Source organism: Mirounga angustirostris, unplaced genomic scaffold, assembly GCF_029215605.1.
Source record: "Mirounga angustirostris isolate CCGP_5_RB_7025 unplaced genomic scaffold, mMirAng1.0.hap1 SCAF_3, whole genome shotgun sequence".
NCBI lineage: Eukaryota > Metazoa > Chordata > Mammalia > Carnivora > Phocidae > Mirounga > Mirounga angustirostris.
Window position 1 is genome coordinate 105,459,314 of NW_026991711.1, and position 17,003 is coordinate 105,476,316.

The 17,003-nt window shown below is 38.9% G+C and overlaps 2 long non-coding RNA genes across 2 annotated transcripts in view; both read right to left on the reverse strand.

Annotated features, from left to right (window-relative positions):
* LOC129045633 (uncharacterized) overlaps positions 1 to 5,208 on the reverse strand; it is a 62,041-nt gene extending 56,833 nt beyond the window's left edge. The window contains exon 1 of the long non-coding RNA XR_008505628.2: positions 5,005 to 5,208. This is a non-coding gene — a long non-coding RNA (uncharacterized LOC129045633). The remainder of the gene's footprint in view (positions 1 to 5,004) is intronic.
* A 2,435-nt stretch (positions 5,209 to 7,643) lies between these two features.
* LOC123839453 (uncharacterized) overlaps positions 7,644 to 17,003 on the reverse strand; it is a 75,112-nt gene continuing 65,752 nt past the window's right edge. The window contains exon 4 of the long non-coding RNA XR_006789645.2: positions 7,644 to 7,713. This is a non-coding gene — a long non-coding RNA (uncharacterized LOC123839453). The remainder of the gene's footprint in view (positions 7,714 to 17,003) is intronic.

The window sequence follows — 17,003 nt, forward strand, 5'->3', positions numbered from 1 at the left end:
GAATACAATTAATTCCATTGCAACCATCTTTCTAATAAATTCAATGGCAATTCTGGCTTTACTCGAATAATGTGGTTTATTTCATACTTTTTATAACTCTCTCTTTACAAAAATTATTTTTAATCCCCCTCAATTTCCATGACATGGCCCTTTTTTTATTGTGCTTTTTCATTGGCTATTCCTACTCTGTCTCCATTCAAATTTCTCACCTCACACCTTCCCCTAATTTTTGTTAATCTCTAGGCTCAATCCTGAGCCCCCTCTTAAAATGATTTCACTAAGGGGTATTATTCATGCCATAGTGCAAACATGATCTGCTTAGTACTGATATACACTTTCATAACTTTAGCCTAGACCATTCCTCAAGCCTCAGAGTCACATGTATTCACTTTCTATTGAGCATCCTGGGAACTACCAAACATTTCTAAGACACACACAGGAGTTCAAAACATAGTTGGTTCTCAATATGTATTTGTTGAGTTCCTTAATTTCACTCATTCATTCATTCAAAAATAGTCATTGATCACCTCCTAAAAAGCAGGCACTGTTTTAGGTACTTGGAATACATCTGTGAACAGGAGAGATCAAGATCCTTATCCTCAAGGAGCTCCCATCATAGCAGATAAGCAATGGTCAATGAACATGTTAGTCAGTGGAAGATGTTAAGTGCTAAGATTAAAGAAAAAGTAGAGCAAGATAAGGGGGATCAGGAATGGGACAAGGCGGAGGGTTGAGGATTAAAGAAGATGTTCAAGAGAACCTCATTGAGAAAGGGAGATTTGAACAAAGATTTGAAGGAAGTGAATGAATAAATACAGTTAACCACAGGCATCTCAAGTCCAAAATCTCCATTTCTAACACATCTCTTTCCTAATATTCTCAATGTGACTGTCATTCATTCTTCTACTAAAGTGACCATACAAATCTATCTGCCAAAATGGGACACACCGGAGTATAAAAGGATAGTACTACAGGCCTGGACAAACTTGGGTGTCTGGATATGTGGATAACTAGCTGTCACCCCAGGCAGAAACCTGCCAGTCATCTTTGCTTTCTCTCACTCCCTCATTTCTCCCTTCTCCCACATCTTCTCCCAATAGATTACCAAGTCCTTCTGGTATTACCTCTCGAATATCTCCTCTTCTGCACTTCTACTACTGCTGTCTCCATTCAGGATCTCAGGATCTGTGACTAGGATAGACAGATGAGCTTAAAAATGATCCCTTGTTCTCTCCATCCATTTCCCCTCAAATCCCTTCCCTATACCTCAGGCAGAATCTTCTTAAACACTCAAATCTGACACTCCCATTTAAAATATTTTTTTGAAAGAGGGGAGTGACAAGTGTGGGCAGAGAACACATACAGAGGGCTGACAAGAACACTGGTCCCAAACACTCTCCTCGGTGGCCATCACCTACTTACCATGTGTAGGCCAACCTGGCCTGTGAGTTCTTGCCACAATCCTGCTCTGCTGAATGCCTTCCCCAAAATGTAAGAACACAGGAGAATCAGCCAGTTTATCTTTGAAAGCCACAATTTCTGCAATTTCAAGTCTAAAACTCAGTGCCTCACAAAGATTAAGTGCCCATTATTTGTCCTTAAGATGTGGGAAATTAAAAATACAGATCTCTCTGTATTTCCTATTTCAGCCCAAATGAATCCAATTAGGTTTCACTGCAAACTATAAAATACTCTAGGCCTATTTCCTCTTTAAATTGATTATAAATGTTGATGCTCTTAAGCATAAGTGCAAATTAATCTAGGGAATTCCATGAAATTTTATTTCTTAATTATGCAATTTAAACTAAATTACTTAACTAAAATGACTACTCTGGCTCCTAAAATTGTTCAAGGTCAGACAAATGTAATCAAATGTAGCATAGTGATTTTTCACTTAGCATAAACCCTTTTGTCAAACTCATTTCACTGCTTTGGACTTGATAGAGAGGAGAGGCTCCACTCTCGAGGAGGGTGATCTCTATTGAGACTGGGAGGCAAGACTGGGTGACGACACTCAGGCCAATTGCAGGAGTTTCTGGAAAATGGAAACGTGATTTCCATTAAACTGAGAAAGGGACCAAGGGCTTAGACTGCCCAGAAATTAAACTTTCTACTGATACACATCTGGCAATGCTCCAGTGAACGCAATCCATTTGGCCAGCCAGATGGACTAGTCCTGGCAGCTTTTCTGTCTCATGCACAAAGCACTTCAGCCTGGGGAAGAGAAAAATCCCCAAACAAAAATATAAATAGAGAAGACTCCAGCATTGTGGCTAAACAATGGAGAAGACTTGTGGTCTTACAAATGAGATTTCTACAACATTGTGCATTTCAGACATTCCAACTGTTACCTTTTTTTCTTGATTTTTAATAGCTTATTTATCATGGGTGAAGGATGAGATTACTTATCTGAGGCCCCATGCTTTTGGCAGAAAACCTTTATAATGCTCAGTTACTCTCTCCTGGAGGAAAGAAGGCAATTTCTAGCCTCTGTCTGAGAAAAGATACTAAATAATACCAACAAAGAATGTTGATAAAATCCTAACTGAAAAAGATCATTTGAAAATGCAAACTTTTATACTGTTGACTATCAAAGGGACTCAGGCTAAAAGGATGGACTCACCAAAGAGATTATTTTTTTTCTCATTTGGGAAGACTTACCCTTTTCTCACTTTCTAACACCATGAGTCCAATTCAAGTCCCCCATTAGCCTGAATGACAATTTTCTTCTGTCAGTCAAACTGTGCATCTGAGTTGAAGTCCATTGATCATCCATCAGCTGAACTGCCATGGCTACTCAATAATCATGGCCCATTTCTGATTCCTTAATCATGGCCCATTTCCCATCCTTAAGTCGGATGCCTAGTTGAGCGTGTGACATCCCCTGAGTGGTCTAAGCATGTTTTCTCTTTCCTCACCCAGAGTTTGCTAAGGGAGGAATGCAGAGACAGAAATTCATTCTTAGCACTCATCCCTATATATGCCTTTCATAATTATGGACTTCTAAAATTATTCTAAATATATATTTTAACTCACTTATCAATAGATTATTGGAGGGGGTAGGTTAGAAGGTGTGGCATCAAATTTTTAAAAAATTAATGTCTTTTATAAATAAATAAAATCTTTAAAAAAAGTTAATGTATTTTACTTACTGAACTTTTTTAATCTAATACATTATTTTTTGTCTTTAAATACATGGAGTCATCCAAAACTTAAAATATGGTCCTTCCTTCCATATCTCTTTCCCTCTCTTCCTTCTAGCAAAGATTTACTTACATCCCATTCTGTGCCAGGTACCACACTGAGGATTTGTGTGAATTATAAGTACAATAAAGCATTTGAGGTGAATTCCAGGTTTTGTATGTAAATTACCTACATTTCCATTAGCTAATCTTTAAGTTTCTTCCATTATTTGCATCTTGACGAGATGTCAAGTTCCAGATCAAATATCATAAACAAGAGGTCCCATGTCGAATATTTTCCAGTGTTTGTGGTTCTTGTGGTGTTGGGCTATATATTATCTAGCTTGTTTGGAGAACTAGATTCCTTAACCCAGTCTCATCTTCATTCAGAAATAATGGGAATTTCCTTTCTTTGTTTCAAGTAAGGAGTAATATAATTTTCTGTCTTTTAATGCCAGCTGCCTTTTCAGAATCAATCCTTTCACTCTTCCCAGCACTTCTGCACCCAGTTCGTTACAACCATGGGCTCAAGCTCCTGATAAAATCCTCAGAATCATGGCATGCTACAGTCTTTTGAAGGGTCATTTCCTTAAATATGCTTTCTACCATAGTATGAGTTTATGTTTCTTATATTGCTTTCTTTTAATGTCTCTATGAAATAAATCTAGAGTACTAGGACTGGAATTTTTCAGGCAAACATTGTTTAGCAGATATTTTCAGAGACACAAGGAAGTTTGCTACCATCAAGCCCTCAGCACGTTTGCCAAGTGGGCATAGTTTGACCTTATCCTATTATCTAGTACTTTCCTTTCTCAAAGGCCTTGTGCTGCCACTCATCCTTTTGCTGGTCAAAGTAAGAACCTATTTATTTATTTATTTATTTATTTATTTATTTATTTATTTATTTACTTACTTATTTATTATTTTAAAAATTTATTTGAGAGAGAGCACACGCACAAGTGTGGGGGGGGAGGGGCAGAGAGAGAATACAAGAGAGTCTTAAGCAGACTCTGTGCTGAGGGCAGAGCCCTATATGGGGCTTGATCTCACAACCCTGAGATCATGACCTGAGCCTAAACCAAGAGATGGATGCTTAACCCACTGTGCTACCCAGTCAGCCCAACAAGATCCAATTTTAAAACTCAGTTTAATTGAGATATAATTTACATGTAATTCAATGCATCTATAATAATGCCTTTTGGCAAACATATACACCATGTGATCACCACTGCCACAATCGAGATAGAGAACATTTTTATCACCCCAAAAACCTCCCTATGTCTCTAGGTCAATCCCCCACTCATTCTACATCCTGACCCAGGCCACCACTGATCTGCTCTCTGTCACCATGGTGAGTTTGATTATAAAACTGTAGTTCTAGAATATCATACCAATTGAATCACCCACTATGTGTTCTTTGTGTCTGACTTCTTTTACTCATAATGTTTTCAGGATTCATCCATGTTCCTATGTGTATTTGTAGTTCATTCCCCTTTAGTACTACTACTTTCCATTTTATGGATATAACACAGCTCTTTGTACATTCACTTTTTAATGGACATATGGGTTGTTTCCATTTTTTTGGTTTCTCTTTGTTTTTCTGCTTGGGTAAATTTGCTATGAACTTACCTGTACAGACTTGGTATAATATATCAGGGTGTTTTTATAAGAAGAAATATAAAATGAGTATTCAAGTTCTATAAGTTCAGACGCCAAAGGAAAGAGACAGGTAGTATAAATGAACGAAGCAGACTAAGTGTTAGGTAAAGGGGGGAGGTGAGGGATGTGGCAATTGACCACAGATCTAGTTTTTAACTCTTACCTTATGAAATAATGTTAAGAAAGTTGAAGTGATGATGTACCGCAGCATCAAAAGCAAGGTATTGTAAGTCAACTCATTCCTTGGCTCAGGTAACAAACAGTTCTTTTCAGACTTTTTTCTCTCCCACAGGCTAAAGTATCATTAAGAAGGCATCATTAAGAAAACAAATTTAGTTTTAGACAGCCTTGGGTTTGAATTCATGATCCACACCTACTAACTGCATGACTTTAAGCAGGTTTCTCTATGTTTCTGAACCTTTGTTTTTTATTAGCAAAATGGAGATAATAATGTTGTCGATTTCATCATAAACAAAATTAAAGTATTATCTGCTATTAGTTTAAACATTCTTTCTCTCACTTTGGCATAAGCTACAATATTATTGCATGTCTTCCACATGCCAAGCCCTATGTGAGGCACATGACTCTCATTATCTCATTTTATTAAATCCACCTCATTAGCTAGACAAGAAACTAAGGCTGAGATAGGTTAAAAACCATGTGATGAAAGCAAAAATAGGGACCACTGGCTCTGCCTGGGACTTACTTGCCAGGCTTCCTCAAAGCATAAGCCAACAGCATAATGATTTCATTGACTTCGGATGTATCTATACATTTGTAAAAGGCTCAGACACATTTGAAGGGAACTCCACTTTGCAACCATTTCAGCTTCTTCCACTCGTCCATAACCTATAAGTCTGATATGCTCATAAAAAGCTGGAGGCCAAGCTTTTCTGAGAACTTGTCTTTGGCCAACTCTAACCCTACTGTCAAAAATGTGCCTCCTCCACTAGACTCTGAGCTCTGTCCCTAGGGCCTGGCAGGGTGCCTGGCACATAGTAGGAAGAGATCATTTTATGAGCACAACTTGAACAGTTTTCCTCACATCAAATTCAGGAACCAGAATCTTTAGATAAAGAACAAGTACTCCCTTCTAAATCCCATGGTATATATTGCTGTAATCGTTACAATATCTTTAGTAGCTCAAGGAACCACTTGAGTGGTCTCAGTTGGCCTCATGACCAAAAATGTATCTCTCTTGGTATAATATTGAGTCACTTATGTTTAAAATGATGCCACTTGCCCTCACTGAGTTGCTGTTGTTTCTTTGTCTATAAAATAAGGGTACAGACCAGGAGCTTTATAAGATCCTTTACAGCTTTTGGTTTTCTATAATTCAAACAGTACTCACTGGTTCCTTTCCCAGTTCCAATAACTTTGAGGTAACCTGGCACTTTTCTGAGGTCAGGTTCCTATAGAGCAGTGTGGCTCTCAGGACCAGCAGTGTCAGCAATGACAAGTTCACTAAGCTTGAGAACCACCCCTGTTGAAAGGGAGAATGCCATCCCTCTCTGTCTCGCCCAAGTCTTTCCTTGAACATCAACCCTCGCTCCAACTCCATTGCAGCTGCCTGCTGACTCCTTCTGCATTCTGCAGAGAGGAGGGTGCCTGGAGAGTTCTTTAAATTCCACTCACCCTGCCCTATGACCCAACGTGACATCTTTGTTGGCCTCATTAATGAATTAGGAGGATTCTTGAAACAATGGCATCTTTCTAAAACTGAGCATCAGTCTATAAGCAAAGGCTATTGAATGGTTTCCACCTGGTGGAGGGGTGAAAGTGTTTGGGGTGTGTATGTGGCTGGGGAGGATCAGATGAAGAAAAGCTTCTGCGTGAGCATCTTATTAATGAAGGAGCTTTACTTTTGAATTTTGATGTAGTTTCTAAGTTAGTTTCTGTGAAAGGTGGTCATTTCACTTGTGTCCCATATTTGGAGCATACTTACTGTGGTGTATTGTGAATTATTTTTAAAATAATTGCTGTCCTAAAAAGAAAAGAAAATAAAAATAAAATAACTGCTGTCCTTATCTCATAAACAACATAATTATCCTGCATTGGGTTTTCATAAAAGTATTTGTTAATATATTAAATTCTTGGGCCCTATGTTCGCATGACAGTGGACAAGAGCCTCGGTATATCAACTTGTCTTGGCCTCTCTTTCTGTGAGAAACTCTGGGAAGGTACTCAAGCATCTCGATGAGCAGATCGGAGGATACAACATTAGGACCCAAATGGATACAATGCAACTTATGTAATAAATTCGTCTTAAAACTGAATTCCCTCAGGAATTTAAGGTACTCCCGAATTTCATGTCTTATTCTCATTCATAAGTCAACACACATGTATCAAGTGCTTACTCTGTGCCAGACACCATACTAATACTGAGGAAACAAAGATGAAAAAGATAGCCCGGATCTCAAAGTGCTCACAGCCTACCAAGGGGAGAGACTTAATAAATACCGTAAGAGAAGTATGTACATGATACAGAAATTCATGTTAACTGGGGAGAAGAGAAAGTGTTCTGGGAAAGACACCCTAGATAATGATTAGGAATATGCCCCACTACTTTACAGCAAAGAACAACTGGGGCAGAGTCCAGAGTATCTGAACAAAGAGGGCGATTGTAAAGAGCCAGAGCAGCTAGCTGGGTGTTGGGGCAGGCATACTTAAATCTCTGAACCTCTCACTCCCTCCAACATGCAGTCTATATTTGTTGAGAGTTTTATGGCTAAGAAAAGCCAGGGTACTGAAAACAGGGACTGTTGCTTTCCTCCCTCCAGGTCAGCCCGGGGCACCCAGAAGCTGGCAACTTGGCTCCTCAACAGCTGGGCCTCGCAGCTCCAGGGAACCATGAGGCTCTGCATTCTCCTCCCTAGACAGTGTAGACAGATTAAAAAAAAAAAAAAAAAAAAAGATAAAAGAAAGCCCTGCGTTAGTGCAAACAGATCCATATATCAGCAGAGAGTTATCAAGGTTAATGAGAAAAATTATCTCATCAGAACAACCCCCCCTGGTTGGAGGCCCGCGGGCTGGAGCTGCCCCCTCTCTAACCTGCTAGCGCTGGGCCTCCAGTACAATGTGATCCATCAAAGTCACTTCCTCTGCTTTCCCACTTCACAGGGGGCGCGTGGCTCCCCTCCCACCACTGGGGAGGAAATCAGTGGGAGGGAGGGTCCCCACAGGTGGGCATGGGTCATAAGGGGGATGCCAAGTGTGCCAGAAGTGGAAAAGGGAGAAGGGGACTGCGCCCCAACCCTCCTTCAGGGAGCCCAGAACCAAGGATAGACAAGCAGATGCCAGGGTAGGGAGGGAAACATGCACCCTCCACACACACACAAACACACACACACACGGGCATGCTCTGTGTCCTGCTATCATTTGTTTTCAATCTCTCGTCCTTTATCAGAAATAACAACTGTTTAGCCAGACCCATTTTCATAAACGCTGTCCTTATGGTTCCTTTTGGCAGAAGCGTGGAATCTCTGCTGCCAATCCTGTGGGTAGAGAATTTATTGTTTCCTTTTTGTTGCAGTTATTATGGTGGTGTTGGTGTAGTTTTGCTTTGTGCCGGAGAAGGCGGGAGTCCGCAGAGAAGTGGCCAGGAAACAACTTTTGCAGGTGGGCTGTCCAACGTGTAATGGCAGTTTGCCTGGCCGCTGCACTCACTTCCCCCTTCCAGGGCCCAGTTCTCGTCCTTCCTTAGGTGAACGGCAAACCTACTACCAGCAGGGGGCGCTACTCTTGCATCGTCCCCTCTTCCGCTGGCCACGCCTCTCTATTCTTCGTGCTCTTTTCTCAAGCCCCAGCTTGGGAAGCTTTCAGCCTTCAATGATCTTCCCTCTCCTTGGGCATTCTGCCTAAAGTTCCAGTAACTTTAGTACTCCGCTGTAAAACAAGGTTTAGCTAGTAATTTATGTCGACTTGTAGTCTCACTAGATTTCAAGGATGTCAGTCTTGACTTCTCCAGCCCGCTCGGAAGCGACTGCAGGGCATGATCAGTGTTTTAACGCAGTCTGACATGCTCCCTCAGCATCTGGCAAAATGCGGGTAGCTGGGTTGTGATTGTCATCTTAAGCCATGACCAATAGATTTTATATTCATTGTATTCCTTTCTTTGACAGAAGCTTCGTTTGAGAAACTACCTATTTTTCTAGATGTTCTCTATTCATGCATTACTAAGAACTTTTGAAGATGATCCAGGCTTACACATTTTTCTGCAAGAATAGAACCTTCTTTGAAATAATTGTCAATATTCTTCAGTGGTGAAGCCCTTGGGAGTAGGGCAGCAGAGGGGAAGTCTAGTACCTGGGCTGATCCTGTTTGATGACAAACATGTCTTCCTCACATTAGGAAGGCAGAAACAGTTTCCAGGAATCTCACTGAAGTTAACTCCAAAAAATTCCTATACAAATTGGTTGCCCAATATGATCAAAATATAGTATAATTTGTCCATTCATCAGATACTCACTGATTGCCTAATAGCTCTGTTCTGGACTCTGGGTGAGGCACAGGAGCTATAACGTTGAACAAGACAATTACTGGACTTACACTCTAGAATTACAAATGGTGGTCAACACCAAGGAAGAAATGGAGAGTTGTGATGACAAAGGAGGAGCTGGAGTGGGGACAGGGACCTGTGAGCTAGAGGCAGTGGGAGAGGTTTAGTGAAAACTAATTTAGATAGAGTAGCCAGAGAAGGTGAGGACATAGAGTGTAAGACCTAAAGGGGGACAGGGAGGCAGGCTTCAGAGAGCAGGGCAAGAGGTAATTTGTCAAATGCAACAGTTGGTTTTGTTCAACTCTCAGTCACAATTATAATAGCTAACTAGTATTCATTGTTCATCTGTAAAATGCCATCTTACAACATTGCTCCAGGTAAGCTTATTGCAAAGGAGGAAACTGAGAGTCAGAGAGGTAAAGAGAAGGGGTAGAGATCCAACTTGGGTCTAATGGACTTCAGAGTGTGTACCTCTTCCTCCTTAGCTAATTGTACATAAGAGAATGAGCATGGCTCAAAGCCACCTAACTCCAGGATCTGAAATACTGTTCAAAGAGTATGTCCTACTGATGGCGTCTGTAAATCAAATTTTAAGTAAATCACAACTGTTTTAGTTGCAAAAATCAAAGATATGCCATAAAGTATATTTAGGAGTAGGGAAGAGTCAAACAAACAAATTAACCAAAAAGATCAAGAATGGCTGTCTTGAAAGGTCCTGCTATATATTATGTATTAACATTCACTGGTCTTTGCCTGGATAGACAACAGACAACTATTATTGACTCTAATTTCCCCTTCCTCATTCCACAGACATTTTGGAGCACCTGTTATATGCCAGACACCATGGTCGTAGCTCCAAATACAGATAAATACCATGCTGTTGTTCTAGAATTTATATACAATACTTTGGGGAACAAAGAAAAGAGACAATTATAATATAGAAAGGGAACTGCTGTGATAGAGGTCACAAAGGGGCATTGAACACAGAATGGGAGTTAATCACGCGAAGGCTATAGTCCAAAAAAGATAGCAGGGAACATTATGGGGACTTTTAAGTAGCTGTTGTTGGAGGGTATGAGGGTAAACACAATAGGTGAAGTTGAAATCTATCCAGAGACCAGATTATGAAGAGCTTCTATATTGTGGTAAAACGTTTGGGGTCTATGGGAAGCCACTGTGTGTGAAAATATAAGCAGAGGAATGATACTGTTCTCTCAGCTGTATGGAGAATGAATTAGAGTGAGGTGAGACTAGAGGCAGGGTGGGATGGAGTGGCTGCTGTGTTCCAGGCACTGTCCTAGCCACTGAAGGTCTGACTGTGAACAAGGAGCAAACAGGCTAGTGAGAGAGAGTTTCACTGGCAGATTTTATTTGATTTTCATGACCAGCACCCTCAAATGGGCTCTTTGTGTTGTCTAGCAATCGTGCTTTATGTCCACTCATCCCTCTTCTCCCCTGGATACTATTTTATTACTTCTCTTCCCTCATATTGCCACTCCATTCCCTCCTACTTGGATGTTGACTTTGCTTTCAACTTCACTGAGAAAATGGAAGCACCCAAAAGAGAACCTCTGGAGACTTTCAATGCCGCATTTACCTACCCTCAGGGTCTGCACATCCTGAAAGCCCTGCCTGACCCAAGAGATGAACTTGCTGTGCTCCCACCTAAAGCTAGTCCCTTCCATTCCTAGATCCATTCACTCTCACTTACTCAAAGCAGTTCTCAACTTTCCTCTCCCAAGACATTTTTCTTCACCTGTGGATCATTCCCATCAGCATACAAATATGCTGATACTCTTCCCATCTTAGAAGCCTCCTCTTGATCCACTTTCCCCACCAACTACTGCCATGTTTCTCTACTCCTTGCTGTAGCAAATTTCAGAAAAGTTGTCAGTATTCACTGCCCCATTTCCTCTCTTCTCAGTTTCTTTTGGTAAACCTACTTCAACTGAGCTTTAAGTCCCACCATTCCACAGAAATGGGTTTGCTGAATTTGATGGTCAGTTCTCAGTGCTCATCTTAAGTGACCTATTGGTAATGATACAGTTACATAAATCCTCTTCTTATATATCATTTCTGATCTTGCTTCCAGGATACACATCTTCTTGGTTTTCTCTCTACCTCACTGGTCATTGCTTTTTGGTCTGTTTCCCTTGATTCCACCTCTTCTCACTAACACTTTATGTTAGAGTGCCCTGGGATACTGTCCTTCATCCTCTTGTCTTCTTTCTCTATACTCATATCATCTACATGCTGATGCCTCACTGATATATATAAATCTTGGCACATTCCTCCACATTGCAGCCTCACATATGTAACTACCTTCTCAAGACCTCCACTAGGACATCTAGTAGACACTTCAAACTTAACATGTCTGAAGTTGAACTCTTGGTCTTACCCCACAATGCCTAATTTCATCAATAGCCTTCCCCACCTCAGGCAACAGCATCTCCATTTGTCTAGTTGCTCAGGCCAAAAATCTTGGGGACCAAGTGGTGAGCCACTTGGGGACCAGTGACTAGGACAGTGCCTGGCACACCCCACATCCAATCCATAAGCAAATCCTATAGCTCTACTCTCATGATATGGCTAGAATCCTATACTTCCAACCACCTTCACTGCTACCATTATCTTCTATTTCAAAAACCTCCAAGGTGCACCTGGGGGACCAGTCAATGAAGCATCCCACTCTTGATTTCAGTTCAGGTCATGATCTCATGGTCTTGGGATTGAGCCCTGCATCAAGCCCTGTGTCGGGCTCTGTGCTCAGTGTGGGGTCTTCTTCAGATTCTCTCTCTCTCTCTCTCAAATAAATAAATAAATAAAATCTTAAAAATAAACACAACCCCCTAACATGTCTCTCTGCTTTTACTCTTACCCTCAAAAAATCTGTATTCAGCACCAGAACAATTCTTTTAAAACTTAACCATGTTTTGCAAAAACCCTGAGTAACAGCCAAAGTACCTAAAGTACCTAAAGGTACTACTTAACTTGTCCTGTCCATCACATTTCTGTCCTCACCTACTTTCTCTCTTTTAGTAACTGTGCTTCAGCCATTCTGACCTCCTTCCTAGTCAGTCCTCAAATTCTCCAGACATACTTCCTCTTAAGTATTTTTGTATTGATTGTTTCATCTTCTGAGAATCTTTTTCCTCTAAATATCTCCATGTATTCCTCTAGGTACACCTACACCTTCACCTCATTTAAGTCTTTACCCAAGTGAAACATTTTTATAAGACCTTCCTTGAGCTCCCTATTTTAAATTGCAATCCCTTACCCACCAGCACTCTTGATCTACCCTTACTCTGTTTTATTCTATAGCACTTACCATCTTTTATCATATAATAATGTACTTATTTATTATATTTTATGTTTATACTGCTCTCTGTCAGCTAGAATATAGGCTTCTCAAGAGCAGATATTTCTACATTTTATTCCCTTATGTATAACATGTACCTAGAACAGAACCTGTCATATAATAGGTATTTAATGACTCTTTGCTATGTGAATGAATGATGATAAATGTTAAGAAGGAACTAAAGGATGTGGAGTTAAAATGGGACAATGTCAATGGAGAGAAGAGGAGACGCAAGAGATTAAGAAGGTCAAATTAAAAGATCTTTTTGATTGAATTCAGGGATAGAAGAAAAGTGTAAACAATGATTCCCAGATTTTAGGCTTTAGAATCTGTATGGAGGATGGTGCCATTTAATGAGATAAGAAATGGGAATTTAATTTGGTAACTGGATATGGGATGCTAATGTAGGAAGGACTATTTGTTAAGATTTATTTTTATTGAGATATAATTCACACATAATAAAATTGTCTCTTTTATGGTTCAATACTCACAAATCAGTGTGATACATCACATCAATCAGAGAAAAAATAAAAATCATGTGATCATTTCAATAGATGCAGAATAAGCATTTGACAAAGTACAACATCCATTCATGATAAAAACTCTCAACAAAGTAGGTTTAGAGGGAACATATTTCAACATAATAAGGATCATATATATTAAAATCCCATAGCTAACATCATACTCAATGGTAAAAATCTGAGAGTTTCTCCCCTAAGGTCAGGAACAAGATGAGGATGTCCACTCTCACCACTTTTATTCAATATAGTACTGGAAGTGGTAGCTACAGCAATCAGATAAGAGAAAGGACTAAAAGCATCCAAATTTGTAGATGACATGATACTCTAAATAGAAAACCTTAAAGACTCCACAAAAAAGCTAATAGAACTAATAAATGAATTCAGTAAGGTCACGGGATATAAAATCAATGCACAGAAATCCATTACATTTCTGTATACTAATAATGAAAGAGAAATTAAGAAAACAATCTAATTTACAATTGTACCACATATAATAAAATATCTAGGAATAAACTTAACCAAAGAGGTGAAAGACCTATAATCTGAAAACTATAAAACATTGATGAAAGAAATTGAAGAAGAAACAAAGAAATGGAAAGACATTCCATGCTCATGGATTAGAAGAACAAATATTGTTAAAATGTCTGTACTACCCAAAGTAATCTATATATTTAATGCAATCCCTACCAAAATACCAACAACATTTTTCAAAGAACTAGAAAAGGCTATCCTAAAATTTGTATGCAACCACAGAAGACACCAAATAGCCAAAGCAATCTTGAAAAAGAAAAACAAAACTGGAGGTGTCACAATTCTAGTCTTCAAATTATATTACAAAGTTGTAGTAGTCAAAATAGTATGGTACTGGCACAAAAAATGACAGATAGGTCAATGGAATAGAATAGAAAGCCCAGAAATAAACCCACAACTATATGGTTAATTAACCTTTGACAAAAGAGTCAAGAATATCCAACGGGAAAAAGAGTCTTTTCAAGAAATGGTATTGGGAAAATTGGATAGCTATTTGCAAAAGAATGAAACTGCACTATGTTCTTAAACCATGCATAAAAATAAATTCAAAATGGATTAAGGACCTAAGTGTGAGACCTGAAACTATAAAAATCCTAGAAGAGAGCACAGGCAGCAATTTCCCTAATGTCGGCCATAGCAACATCTTTCTAGATATGTCTCCTAAGGCAAGGGAAACAAAAGCAAAAATAAATTATTGGGACTACATCAAAATTAAAAGCTTCTGCACAGTGAAGAAAACAACAAAACTAAGAGGCAACCTACTGAATGGGAGAAGATATTTTCAAATAACATATCTGATAAGGGGTAGTATCTCAAATACATAAAGAAGAAAAAGCAAATAATCCAATTAAAAACTGGGCAGAAGACATGAACAGATATTTCTCCAAAGAAGAAATATAGATGGGCAACAGACACAGGAAAAAATGCTCAATATCATTCATCATCAGGGAAATGCAAATCAAAACTACAATGAGATATCACCTCACATCTGTCAGAACGGCTAAAATCAAAACACAAGAAACAACAGGTGTTGGCAAGGATGTAGAGAAAAAGGAACTCTCTTGCACTGTTGGTGGGGAGGCAAACTAGTGCAGCCACTGTGAAAAATAGAACTACCCTATGATCCAGTAATTGTACTACTGGGTATTTACCCAAAGAATACAAAAACACTAAATTCAAAAGGATATTTACACACCTATGTTTATTGCAGCATTATTTACAACAGCCAAGCCAATAGCCAAGCAGCCCAAGTGTCCATCAATAGATGAATAGATAAGGTTTGGATAAATACATGTGTATGTGTATGCACATGTATTTGGGTAAATATGTGTGTGTGTGTGTGTGTGTGTATAATATGGAATCATATGGAATATGATTCTGCCATAAAAAGAATGAAATTTTTGCCATTTGCAACAACATAGATGGAGCTAGAGAGTATAATGCTAAGTGAAATAAGTCAGTCAGAGAAAGACAAATACCATATGATTTCACTCATTTGTGGAAATTAAGAAACAAAACAAATGATCAAAGGATAAAAGAGAGAGAAAGACAAACCAAGAAACAGAGTCTTATCTATAGAGACAATCTGATGGTTCCCAGAGGGGAGATGGTTGGGGGGATGGGTGAAATAGGTGAAGGGGATTAAGAGTACACTTACCATGATGAGCACTGAGTAATGTATAGAACTGTTGAATAACTATATTGTACACCTGAAACTAATATAACACTGTATGTTAACTACACTGGAATTAAAATAAAAAATAAAAGAACAATTAAAAATAAAATAAAATTGACCCTTTTAAAGTGGACAGTTCAGTCGTTTAGTATATTCACAAAGTAATTCCAGAACATTTTCATTGTCCCATAAAGAAATAAAGAAACGCCATACCTGTTACCAGTCACTCCCTTCCCCAAACTCCTGGGAAACAACAAATACACTTCTGTCTCTATGAATTTGGCTATGGACATTTAATATAAATAGAATCATATATCATGTAACTTGTGTCTGACTTCTTTCACTGAACATAATGCTTTCAAGTTTCACCTATATTGTAGCATATATCAGTACTTATTACTCTTTATGGTTGAATAATATCCCATTGTCTGGATATACCACATTTTGTTTATCCCTTCATCAGTTGATGGGCATTTGGGTTGCTTCCACTTTTTGACCATTATGAAAAATGACTCTATGAACATTTATGTACAAGTTTTATGTGAACATAAAAATGCCACCTGGGAGTGTCATTTTGGGTCATATGGTAACTTTATGTTTAATTTCTTGAGAATGTCAGTTGGTTTTAAATAAAGTAATCTTATGACTTGTTTGCTAGGGAGAGTCCTAGTCTACGCTTATTATCACAGTGAAGTTATTAATAGTGCCCCCTTTCACTCTTAAAAGAGCCCAAATCAGGACATTATATCATATGATCACCATAGTTGTAAGGTTCTGGACCTGAAAAAGGTAGCAATGATTATAGTCAGTACTTAGAAGTCATAGGAAAATTGCTACATGGAAATAGACAGTCAACAAGAGAGTCTGTAAATGTGAAGAGAAGTGTTTAATTTCAGTGTTATATTAGTTTCACGTATACAATATAAGTGATCCAAGAATTCTTTACATTAATGCTATTCCATTGAACAGGTCCCAATTCTTATTTTTTTAAAAAATCATTTTGCAGTCATGGATCATATTGCTTGTGTTCTCTTTGCTGACACTTCTTTTCCCTTGACTTTTATGTAAAACTGCTCCGTGGCTTTCCTCCTACCATTCTGGAAGATCCTTCTCAACAACTACATAGGTTCATATTCCTCCTTTAACTCTTTAAATGTCTATATGTCCCAGACTGATGAAGGTTGCTCAATGGAATAGCATTAAGGATGCTGCTAAGAGCAATTTTGGTGAAATGGTAAGTGGAGTCCCAGACAAAAGCAAGTAGAGATCTCTGGAAAGGGAGATAATCAGTGTGGGTTTCTCTGCTAAGAAGCTTGTCTGTGAAAAGGAGAGCTATTGCTTAATAGCAATATTATGTGAGGGGAGGTAAATGTTTGGGCTTTGTTGCCATTGTTAATTTTTTTTAAGATTTCATTTATTTATCTATTACTTATTTATTTAGAGAGAGATTGAGCACACTCGTGAACAGGGGGAGGGGTGGAGGGAGAGAGAGATTCTCCAGCAAACTCCACCCTGAACACAGAGCCCCATGCAGGGCTTGATCCCACCACCCTGAGGCCATGCACTGAGCTGAAATCAA